Below are 11,617 nucleotides of genomic sequence, written 5' to 3' on the forward strand. Positions count from 1 at the left end.
GATGCCCCGACAAGAATAAAGAAGACATGTGAGGAGGATAGAGCCAAAATAAAAAGGACGACATGTGACTCCTCCACCAACAAACGATGCCATCAATAATGGCATAACAGGATAAGGTGAATAACGGGTGATTCATCCACTAGCTAAAGATGCCATTAATAATGACATAGAAGGAAAAGACAAACAGCTGTAAGATTCCCTGAAGTTTCTCGGTGAAACGAGTAGAACCTCAGCTATAAATACAAGCGTTCAAGGAAGCTGAAGACATCGATCATTCCCTTCAGTTTTCTTACAAATAAATTGTTATAATATTTATCTCTCTATTGTATTAAATTTTCCTTTTATGTATTTCAAGAACAAGGCTACTATGAGTAGCTAAATGATAAGTGCATTTTATGCACTTAATTTATATATGATTTGACTTGGATTTTGTGATGTATCAAGTGAATATTATGCGTATTTGTTATTGTTTTTGTGAGTTGCAAGGATTTGAAGAAAAGTAGCAAGAAGAAGCGGAAAGCCGAATTACGAGATAGCAAACTTCAGAAAATTACTGGGAATGATACAGACATCTAAATCCAATCTCCACCATTAAAATTGAAGTTTATGATGTTTTAAATTTGCTGTCAATAATTCAGCTTGATCCGACGGCTAGAACTTAAGTTATGATTTTTACAAAAATGCTGCGCAGATAGTGAAATGGAAGAACAAGTAGCGCCCCAGCTCTAGTTTTCCAGCGCTCCAGCGCCCGTAAATTCATGTCCAGAGCGCCCCAGTGCCGTCTTTTGAGCGCTCCAGTGCTAGACGTCCGTCATTGAAAAATAAAATACGAAACTTGAGCGCCCCAGCGCCGAATTAGTAGCGCTCCAGCGCTGCGCAGTCTCCAAAAATATGGAAAGTCTTTAATCGAGTTTTAAAAGGGATTTTATGACTTATTCTGGGGGATACGAGGGTTTAGAGAGTTTTCCAGAGCATAAGATGGCGATTGAGAGTTTTGGATTGCACAAGAGCTCGAGATTCCGGTACGAAGACTGAAGACGGCGGCATCCGGCGATGGAGAAGCTTCATTCTAATTCGTTCTAGTTTCTCTTTGAACTCTATTTTTCTTAGTTTATGGATTGTTGGAAAAACATGAGTTATTTGATTTTGAATTGCGTTATGAACTAATTTCTTAGTCTAGAGGTAGACGGATCTTGACTGGAAACCATGATTGACATATTTTGATTTATATATTTAAATTTTTTCGCACAGTTTATTTGTGTTTTTCTGATCTTAATGCTTTCAATTTACTGGCCAAGTCGATCCCACAAAGAATGAATAAAATGATATTATATTAAATATTTTCAACTAATAAAATCTTAATCCTATGTAGAGCTACGAAAATGGTTTGATTTTTATAAAACTAAAATTTGCAAGAAACAAAACTAAATAACCACGAGTTCACGAGAGAAAAATTCAATAAGCGATGAATGCTAGAGGTTCGACTTCACTTGACTGTCCACCACAATTTATTTCTAATGATTGTTTAATTATCAATTCTTCTAGTTTATTAGCCAAGAATCCCTATTATTTTCTACTACCTCTCTCGAGTGTCAAGCAGAAATTCGTGTTCAATAACAAACTCAATATCTCTATCAAAGTTCAATTATTAAATCCGGAAAATAGCACAAGAATTCTTCTAATGACTTCTATGGAGTTATATGCCTCTCGAACAGTATAAACACCATAGATGTATTTTCCTATGTCGTATTCAAAATCTCCTCTCTCGAGTGATAGATTCTAAATAAAATATAATTCAATCTATGGCCAGTAAATTGAAAGCATTAAGATCAGGAAAACACAAATAAACTGTGCGAAGAAATTTAAATATATAAATCAAAATATGTCAATCATGGTTTTCAGTCAAGATCCGTCTACCTCTAGACTAAGAAATTAGTTCATAACGCAATTCAAAATCAAATAACTCATGTTTTTCCAACAATCCATAAACTAAGAAAAATAGAGTTCAAAGAGAAACTAGAACGAATTAGAATGAAGCTTCTTCATCGCCGTATGCCGCCGTCTTCAGTCTTCGTACCGGAATCTCGAGCTCTTGTGCAATCCAAAACTCTCAATCGCCATCTTATGCTCTAGAAAACTCTCTAAACCCTCGTATCCCCCAGAATAAGTCATAAAATCCCTTTTAAAACTCGATTAAAGACTTTCCATATTTTTGGAGACTGCACAGCGCTGGAGCGCTACTAATTCGGCGCTGGGGTGCTCAAGTTTTGTATTTTATTTTTCAATGACGGATGTATAGCGCTGGAGCGCTCAAAAGACGGCGCTGGGGCGCTCTGGACATGAATTTACGGGCGCTGGAAAACTAGAGCTGGGGCGCTACTTGTTCTTCCATTTCACCATCTGCGCAGCATTTTTGTAAAAATCATAACTTAAGTTCTAGCCGTCGGATCGAGCTAAAATTTTGACAGCAAATTTAAAACATCATAAACTTCAATTTGAACGGTGGAGATCGGATTTAGATTTCTGTAACATTCCCAGTAATTTTCTGAAGTTTGCTATCTCGTAATTCGGCTTTCCGCTTCTTCTTGCTACTTTTCTTCAAATCCTTGCAACTAACAAAAACAACAAAAAATACGCATAATATTCACTCGATACATCACAAAATCCAAGTCAAATCATATATAAATTAAGTGCATAAAATGCACTTATCAAATCCCCCCAAACTTAGACTTTTGCTAGTCCCGAGCAAAACAATAATGAGCAATATATCGGCCTCCGAATTTTTACATTCCAAGATTAAATAAACATGTAGGCTAATTTTCTCAAGAGTTCTTGTGTGTGTGTGATTTTGCCAATCTCATCTACCCACCCAGCTTTCGATAAAATCATGCAATCCGTAAGCTTCACAGATTCATTAATCCCGCCCTCAAGTTTCAAGACACTCTCCACCAAGTTCAACTTCTAATTGCATAGATCAACAGGACTTTTTCGGTTAACATTAGACTCAAGTATAATCAGCAGAAGATAAGCATCTATATGTATATCAATATAAACAAGGACTCAGGATTCAAAGCAAAGAGAATTGAATATTTTCAATTTGTGCAGGATGATGAGTAGCTAAATTTTTTTTTTTATTTGCATTGCCAGACATTAGTCTTGGCTTTCTTCTACTCCACACATCTCCATCTTTATGCCTTGTATTTGGACTAGAATTTCAATCCATTTTTTTAAGGCCTCCCCTCACCTTACTTTCTCCGCCATTACTTTTCTTTGAATTTTTTAGCTATTCAATTTGTTTTGGATTTTTCATGATTTATATAACTAACAAATTAATAATGGCTAAAAAGGCTCAACGAATTCAAAAATGCCTAAATCACTTCTGTGATCTTAAAAATCTACCTCAGTTTCAAGTAAAAATCACAAGAGTTAAGAATCAAATCCTCTAATTCACATCACAAATCCACATAATTTTTTTCTAATTGCTAGGAGTATCGAAAATCATGGCATTCGTGCATAAATGTGAGAACTCAAGATTAAATATAGCTAACATAAATTTTTAACATCAAAAATTATTTTCATCATAGGCCAATACAATTACACATCATGCTAACTCAAACTAACACATCAAAAAATTTCACATTTTTCACAATTTTTCAACACCCTCCAAACTTAAATATGTGCATTGTCCTCAATGTACGATAATTCAATAACAAGAACGGAGGAACGCACATACCTGTGGCATGACCGTCAGTAGTCATAGCCCATCATAATTTCGGGGCAGGTACATTGATACTCGATATTTCTTTACAAGGACCTAGAGTGGAAAATTCAATGTTAGCGCGTGAACAAGACATGCCCTCAAAAAAATTTAAAAATTAAACAAATAAAAAAAATTAAAAATACTAAAACAAAAATAAAATAAAATAAAACTTGGGTTGCCTCCCAAAAAGCGCTTGGTTTAAAGTCGTCAGCCCGACTTGAAACTGATTTTAGCCAATTCCTGTCACTTTATTGGAGGTTTTGTTCCTCTCTTTCACCCTCCAAACATACTCAAAAATCATCTTGGACTTAGTTTTCTTTTTCACCTTCTTCACCATCTTCGGATTTCGCCAACTTTTCAACTCTATTCCTACACCAAAATTATTCACAGAGGAATCAAATAAATCAATGTGATTACAAGCACGTACTTCATCTTGGTAATTCGTGGTCTTATATATATTAAAAGTGACCGCTTCACCATCAACTCGTAGAGTTAATTCACCCTCCTGCACATCAATTAAAGCTCTTCCAGTTGCCAAGAATGGTCGCCCCAAAATTAGAGGGACATCTTGAGCTTCTTCCATGTCAAGCACTACAAAGTCAGTAGGAAAAATAAATTTATCTACTTTTACCAATACATTCTCCACAATACCGCGAGGATAAGTCAGAGAACGGTCAGCCAACTGCAGAGTAATCGTGGTTGGTTTCACCTCACCAAGCTCCAAAGACCTGAAAATAGAAAAAGGCATTAAATTAATACTTGCACCTAAATCACATAATGCCTTATTAACAGTTGCACCACCAATAATACAAAGAATAGTAAAACTCCCTGGATCTTTCAATTTTTGTGGCAGTTTCTTTTGTAGGATGGCGCTGCACTCCTCTGTCAACTTCACTATTTCAAACTCTTCAAGATTTCTCTTCCTTGCCATCATATCCTTCATGAATTTTGCATAATGCGGCATCTGCTCCAAAGCATCAGCGAATGGAATATTAATATGAATTTTCTTGAAGATGTCAAGAAACTTAGAAAACCTCTCATCCAAAGCTTTCTTCTTGAACCGCTGAGGATATGGCAGAACAGCTGTTGGCACAGGTGGTTTCTCAGGCATAACTGCAGACTTGCTAGAATTTTTACTGACAGATTCTTCAGATTCAACCTCAATCTGTTCAACTCGATCCTCATCATCCACTACTTTTGGTTCATCTACCCCAACTTCCTTACCACTTCTCAAAGTAACAGCCTTGCATTGCTCTATTGGATTCACCTCAGTGTTGCTAGGAAAAGATCCTCTCTGCTGATTCATCAAGGCATTTGCAAGTTGACCAATTTGTATTTCAAGATTTTTCATAGATGCACCCACATTGGTCAGGTGTATCTCCATATTATCAAGCCTATTCTCAGTTCTCTCAAATCTTTTTGTTGACTCAGAAATAAAATTACCAACCAAATCCTCCAAATATGACCTACCCTCATCCTTTTGATTATTGAACTCCGGTAGATGATTCAACACATTATTATAATTTGCATATGAAAAATTATCATGATTGCGCAAACTAGGATGATATTGATTTGGTAAAGGATTACCTCGATAGCCAGTAAAATTGCGGTTGTTCACATACTGAGCTTGCTCCACACTATCAAATCCATCAGCAGAAGTTAAGGCAGTCGCCAGTGATGCTGTCTTTGTAGAACTTTGATTTCCTTTGGTCAGTGCAGCCAACTGTGTAGAAATAGTAGCCATATGAGCAGTCAAGGCAGTGAACGCATCAAACTCATGAATTCCAGCAGGCTTCCTTATAGCAAATCTCTCACTCGGCCACTGATAACTATTAATCGTCATTTGCTTAAGCATCTCATAAGCCTGTTCAGGAAATTTAGAAAATATTGAACCTCCAGCCGCAACATCCACAGAAATACGAGTTGGCCCATTCAAACCATTGTAGAATAACTCAATCTGTTCCCAATCCAGAAAATTATGGTTTGGACACTTCCTAAGCAACTCCTTGTACCGCTCCCAAGCTTCATAAAACTGCTCAAAATCTTGCTGTTTGAAAGTAGTGATCTCAATTTTCAGCTGGGCAGACTTGGCAGGAGGAAAGTACTTAGCCAGAAATTTGGATGTCATGTCTTCCCATGTAGTGATACTCCCAAGAGGTAGTGACTGCAACCAACTACGAGCATTGTCCCTAAGAGAGAATGTGAACAATCGTAGTCTGATGGTGTCCTCAGTAACACCATGAATCTTCACTGTGTCAGCAATCTCCAGAAAAGTACGCAGATGCAGATTTGGATCTTCAGTAGTTGCACCCCTGAACTGATTCTGCTGCACCATATTAATCAGAGCTGTCTTCAACTCAAAATTATTTGCCGTGATGTTCTGCCGAGCTATCCCAGAATAATGAGTATTGATCACTGGTCGAAAGTGATCTCTGATCGGCACCGGAGCATTATTGACAGCTCTTTCCCTTTCTTCAGCCATTTGTTGCAACTCTTCTCTTCTAGCTTTTGTCAAAGCTTTAGCGGTTTTCTCGATTTCCGGATCAAAGAGCAGTAAGTCGTAACTTTGGCTTTTTCGCATAAACTGCATAAACAGGAAAGATTTAAAATTAGAACCAACAAAATAAAATAAAATGCTCTAAATCAAAATTAAGACCAATTAGCACAATTTAATATAAATCAAATAAAATTCATTCCCCGGCAACGGCGCCAAAAACTTGTTGCGTAATTTTGTGCCCGCAAGTGCACGGTGTCAAGTTTTAATATAGAAAATGAGTCCAAGTCGATCCCACAGAGAATGAATAAAATGATATTATATTAAATATTTGCAACTAATAAAATCTTAATCCTATGTAGAGCTACGAGATTGGTTTGAGCTTAAATAACTAAAAATTGCAATAAATAAAACTAATTAACAACGAGTTCACGAGATGAAAAATTCAATAAGCGATGAATGCTAGAGGTTCGACTTCACTTGACTGTCCACCACACTAAACAAGTTGTCTTCTCCTCTTCAAAGTAGTTGATTTATGTAATAATATTATGTCTGAATAATTTTTCTAAAAGTCTCTTGTTCTTTCATGCTCATATTTTATAATTAAATTCATATACCATACGCCTTAAGGTAGAAAACGAATTAAGGCTGTGTTGGGTGTCGTTGAAGGAGTTTGTGCAGAAACTATCTGTTGCGACTGCGTGGTTGGAGTGTGAGGAGCACTTCGTAAAACTCGGCAGGTATGACCCGACGACACTATGGTCAAAGAGGTTTTTGAATTTAATTCATCTGAAGGAAGCATGTCGGACCCTAATCCAGAGTATATCGGCTCGAAACCTTGCGTAACCGATAGTTCTGCTTGACCTGAACTGGTTCGATAGGTAAAACAATGCCACGTACGAAGGATTAAATGCTAAACACTTTGTTAAGACAAATTTGGGGACCACTAAGGAGTTGAAACAAAGAAATTTGAGTGTAGGGAGTTAAGAGAAAGAAATGTTTGGGTTTAGGGATTTTAAAATAATTTTCTCATATTATATTATCTATTATTTTTTGTTATCAATTGAAGTTCAATTTTGTTGAGTGTGTTTGGAAACAATAATATTTTATTTTAAAAGTGTTTTTTTAAATAATAGTACGTAATATTTTACCTTGAGATAAATATACTAAAAGTATTTTTTTAATTTGAGTTATTTGAAAAATATTTTGAAAAGCTAATATTTTTTATTAATTATATAATTATTAAATAATTTTGTAATATCTATTATTTATTTTTTATCAACCTTTGTAATTATTTTCTCAAAAAAAATTGAATTTGTAATTTTAATTTTTGATTTGATGATCAACTAAAACATTCTTATAAGGTAACAAAAATAAAAAAAAATGTAACATAATTATTTTTGTAAAAAAATATGATTACGATTGACACAAAAAGTAATAATTTTTTTATATGTTGCATATATATATTTTAAATCAAATTAATGAATTGTCAATTATATGTTAGTGTTTGTTCTTGCACTGAACAACATGAATAACTTATATAATGGGAAACAATCATTATAAAATATTTGATAATTAAATAAGTTTATTTAATTTTGATTAACGTTAAATTGGTCTAGTCGAATTTCTAATTAGACCGATTTTGTGTTTGTCCAAAAAACTGAGGAGCCTCCACTGACACCATACACCCAACGAATTAAAATAAGCTTTAACCATACTAACGAAATTTTTAACTAAAAAAATCGAATTTTTATTAGAAAAATATAATATAAATTAAATTTAAATTTTATATATTTAAAAATGAGTTTGATAAAAAAAAATGTTTATGTAGTTTAACCAAATTTTTTATATTAGAACACAAATGCTCGCGTTGCATGCATTATAAGTTTCAATGTTTTAATTGAAAATTTTAAAAAAATAATGAAATAAAAAATGAAAATTTTGTTAATTGAAAATTTTAAAAAAAATAGTGAAAGGAAAAAATGGAAATTTTGTAAATGGATATCCGCAAAAAGCAAAAAAAAAAATAAAAAAAAAAATGAAAGTGGTATTTTTGTAATTACATGGTCATCAAATTAAAGGGTAAAAGTAAAGGGGTTGACCATACCAACATACCAACCTCTTAAATTTAATAAAATAGAAGAGATAGAAGAGATAACTGAAAACAAACAATTGTGTTTGGATTAAGAATCTAAAGTTTGAAAACTTCTTATTATTTTTTTAAAAAAATGTTTTTTATAGTTTTAAATGTGTTTGGATTGATCTTGTAGTTCTTTTAAAAACACTTAATTAAAATGAAATATGTGATTTTCTAAAATCTCAAATTAACTTATAGCTTTTCAAAATATTTTCAAATAAATCAAATTTAAAAATTACTTTTCTCAAATATGGGTTCATTCGATGCTAACCCATTGAAAATTATCCAACGGCTCGTAGCGAGCTAACGACGTTTTTTCATGTGAGTTCATGTGAAAACACGTAACTCATTGTGAACCATTGGATATATCTTTATTGTACGGACACGATCGTACAATCAAATAAATCAAATTAACAACCATCATGCATGATAATTATTAAATATGCATTTTCAAACAGCTGTTTTTTAAACGATGGTATTTTAGGACAGTTGTGTTTTATACGATTGGAGTGGAAAATCATTTAAACATCTAACATATCAATTCAGAATTTAAACTCAAAAAGTCATTTGGGCCTTTCGGGCAAAACCCTCGCTGGCTAGGGCAAAGGTTGCTTGGAATTTTCGGATAGATTTATTTTTTATTATACGATGGGATGAAAGATGTATGTAGAGTTTGTAACCTCTAAACATAAGTGATTATGAAAATTTTATTTACAAATTTGTGAAAAAATCTCCATAATCACTTCTTTTTTGTGAAAAAAATCTTCATAATCACTTATTTTTAAAGGTTGCAAACACTACCTTAAACATCTGACATATCAACTGGGATTTAAACTCAAGGTCATTAGGGACTTTTGGGCAACACCCTTGCTACTAGGGCAAGAGTTGCTTGGCATTTTCGAACAAATTACATCAATGGAAAAAATATATATTAAAAAATAAAGCAAAAAAAACTTCAAATGTCAAATTAATTGCTTTGAGAAGTAAGAACCCAATGTTTTTAAAAAAATCAAGTATTAAGGCTCTCACAAATGGGGTAACTTTTCTTGATTTTTTCCCCTAAATATATGAGTCAAATGTACTTGATTTTTAAAGAAAACTTAGTAATATATCAGCTTGTTAATATTTTTTTTAGATTTTTATGTCATTTAGATTTTTGACAGATTGTCTGACGTGCCTAGACTAGATAGCCATACATTTTTTTTTTTTTTCACAGTAATAGCCATACATTTGTTTTTTTTAAGGTAATAACCATACATTTTCATTTGCTATGTTTGGAGTATAAAATCGGGTTTGGATCCCTTGCTGGGGGGTTGCGCACAACCCCCTTTTTTTTCTTTTTTGCCTTTTGTTTTTTTTTATTATTTTTTCCATATATTTAATTTTTTATTTATATTTATATTTTTGGGTCTTTACTTTTTTCATGATGAGTTTTTTTCCCTAAACTTTTTGTGTTTTTTGGATCTCTTTTGGATTTTTTATATTTATTTATACGTTTTAATTTTTTTTAAAAAATATATCATTTTTATCTTGTCATTTTTTTTATTATTTTAACACATTCTTTTTGGAAAAAATAAGTAAAATATTAAATATATATACATTTAAAAATATCATAAATTATATGTAAATTCTAAAAAAACAAATTAACTTATTGTTTTTTAAACAGTAAAAGTGAAAATTATAAAATTAATATTTGAATATGATATTTTTATCATAATAAAACACATTATGCTATAAAATTAAAAATAATAAAAATTAAGTATAATATTAAATATTTAAATATTTTTAAAATATCATAAATTATATGTAAAGTTCAATAAAAAAACTAAATATAATTATTTATAATTTCGTTAATTAGATTAACCGAATTTTTTACGAAAACCAAAAATCAAACTGAAACTAACCGAAATTTTCTAGAACTAAAATCGAATTTTAAAATTATAAGACGAAAAAATGATACAAAAAAATGATAATATAAAAAAATGAATGTATTTTTTTAAAAAAATTAAAATATATAATTTAAAAAGGCCAAAATAGAGGAAAAAAAACCAAAAAACCAAATATGATTTAAAAAAAATATAAAGACTTAAATATAATTAAAAAAGCAAAATGAAAAAAAGAAAAAAAGAAAAGAAAGGGGCTTACGGCCCCATATTATCGTCATTTACACCCATTATTTGGCAATTACGTATTTGGGTGGTGTTATACTGTGTTTCGAAAAATCAGATATAAAATTGGTCACTATTTTATGTTGCACTGGAAGTATTTCTTCATCTATAATATGGTCAAACATTAGTCTTTGGATGACCCATGTTTTCAAAATCGGACCGACCGGTTAGATCGGTTCGACTGGAAACTGGTCACAGGTCCGATCCAGAACATCCCAGAAAACCGTTTTAAACCAACCAGAACTAGTCAAGAACTGGAAACCGATTGACCGGTTTTTAAAAAAAAATTTGAAAAATTAATTTTTAAATTTATTTTTGAAGTTGAAAATTAAATTTTTATTTTTAAAATTTTATATTTAAAATTTTGTTATATATATACATGATTATTTGGAATTTGTACTTCATTTTAAATATTATTTTTGTAATACTTGATTTTTTTAAAATTAATTATGTTTTAAAATTTTATTGATATTTTGAATGTATTTATATATTTATATAGTTTTCAAGTCATGGTAAAGATATAAATATATATAGAGTTTCTTTCAAGTGCCCACCTACCATGCCCACCACCATACCCACCAATGATGTGACACTATTCAATTGGACCTACAGTTTATCACATCTTTATCACATCCAATAGAATAGTGCCACATCATTGGTGGGCATGGTGGTGGGCATAGTAGGTGGGCACTTGAAAAAAACTATATATATATATATATATATATATATATATATATATATATATATATATATTTCTATTTTATACATCTTTTGGGTTTTTTTAAATTTAAAATATATTATTCATTATATTATATAAACGAATTTCCGGTTCGACCGTTCGGTTAAAACGGTTCGACCGATAATTGGACCGTTTTTTAATGTAGACCGGTTCGATAACCGGTCTAATTATAAAAATATTGCTCGGATCATCAACACTTGTATCAACTCCCATAAAAAAATGAACTCACATGATCTAATGATATTGAAATATGAAAAAAACTCTCGATATAGCATATACTAACTACGAGTAGATATCTTTGAAATTTTTTTTAACACAA

The 11,617-nt window shown here is 31.9% G+C and overlaps 1 non-coding gene across 1 annotated transcript; it reads left to right on the forward strand.

Moving 5' to 3' along the window:
* Window positions 1-5,733: 5,733 nt before the first annotated feature.
* LOC140893986 (small nucleolar RNA R71) lies at window positions 5,734-5,839 on the forward strand. Its single transcript, XR_012153543.1, has one exon. It is a non-coding gene; the product is annotated as a small nucleolar RNA R71 (small nucleolar RNA).
* The last annotated feature ends 5,778 nt before the right edge of the window (window positions 5,840-11,617 follow it).

The sequence above is a fragment of the Henckelia pumila genome, chromosome 3 (genome assembly GCF_033568475.1).
Source record: "Henckelia pumila isolate YLH828 chromosome 3, ASM3356847v2, whole genome shotgun sequence".
NCBI classification, from domain to species: Eukaryota; Viridiplantae; Streptophyta; class Magnoliopsida; order Lamiales; family Gesneriaceae; genus Henckelia; species Henckelia pumila.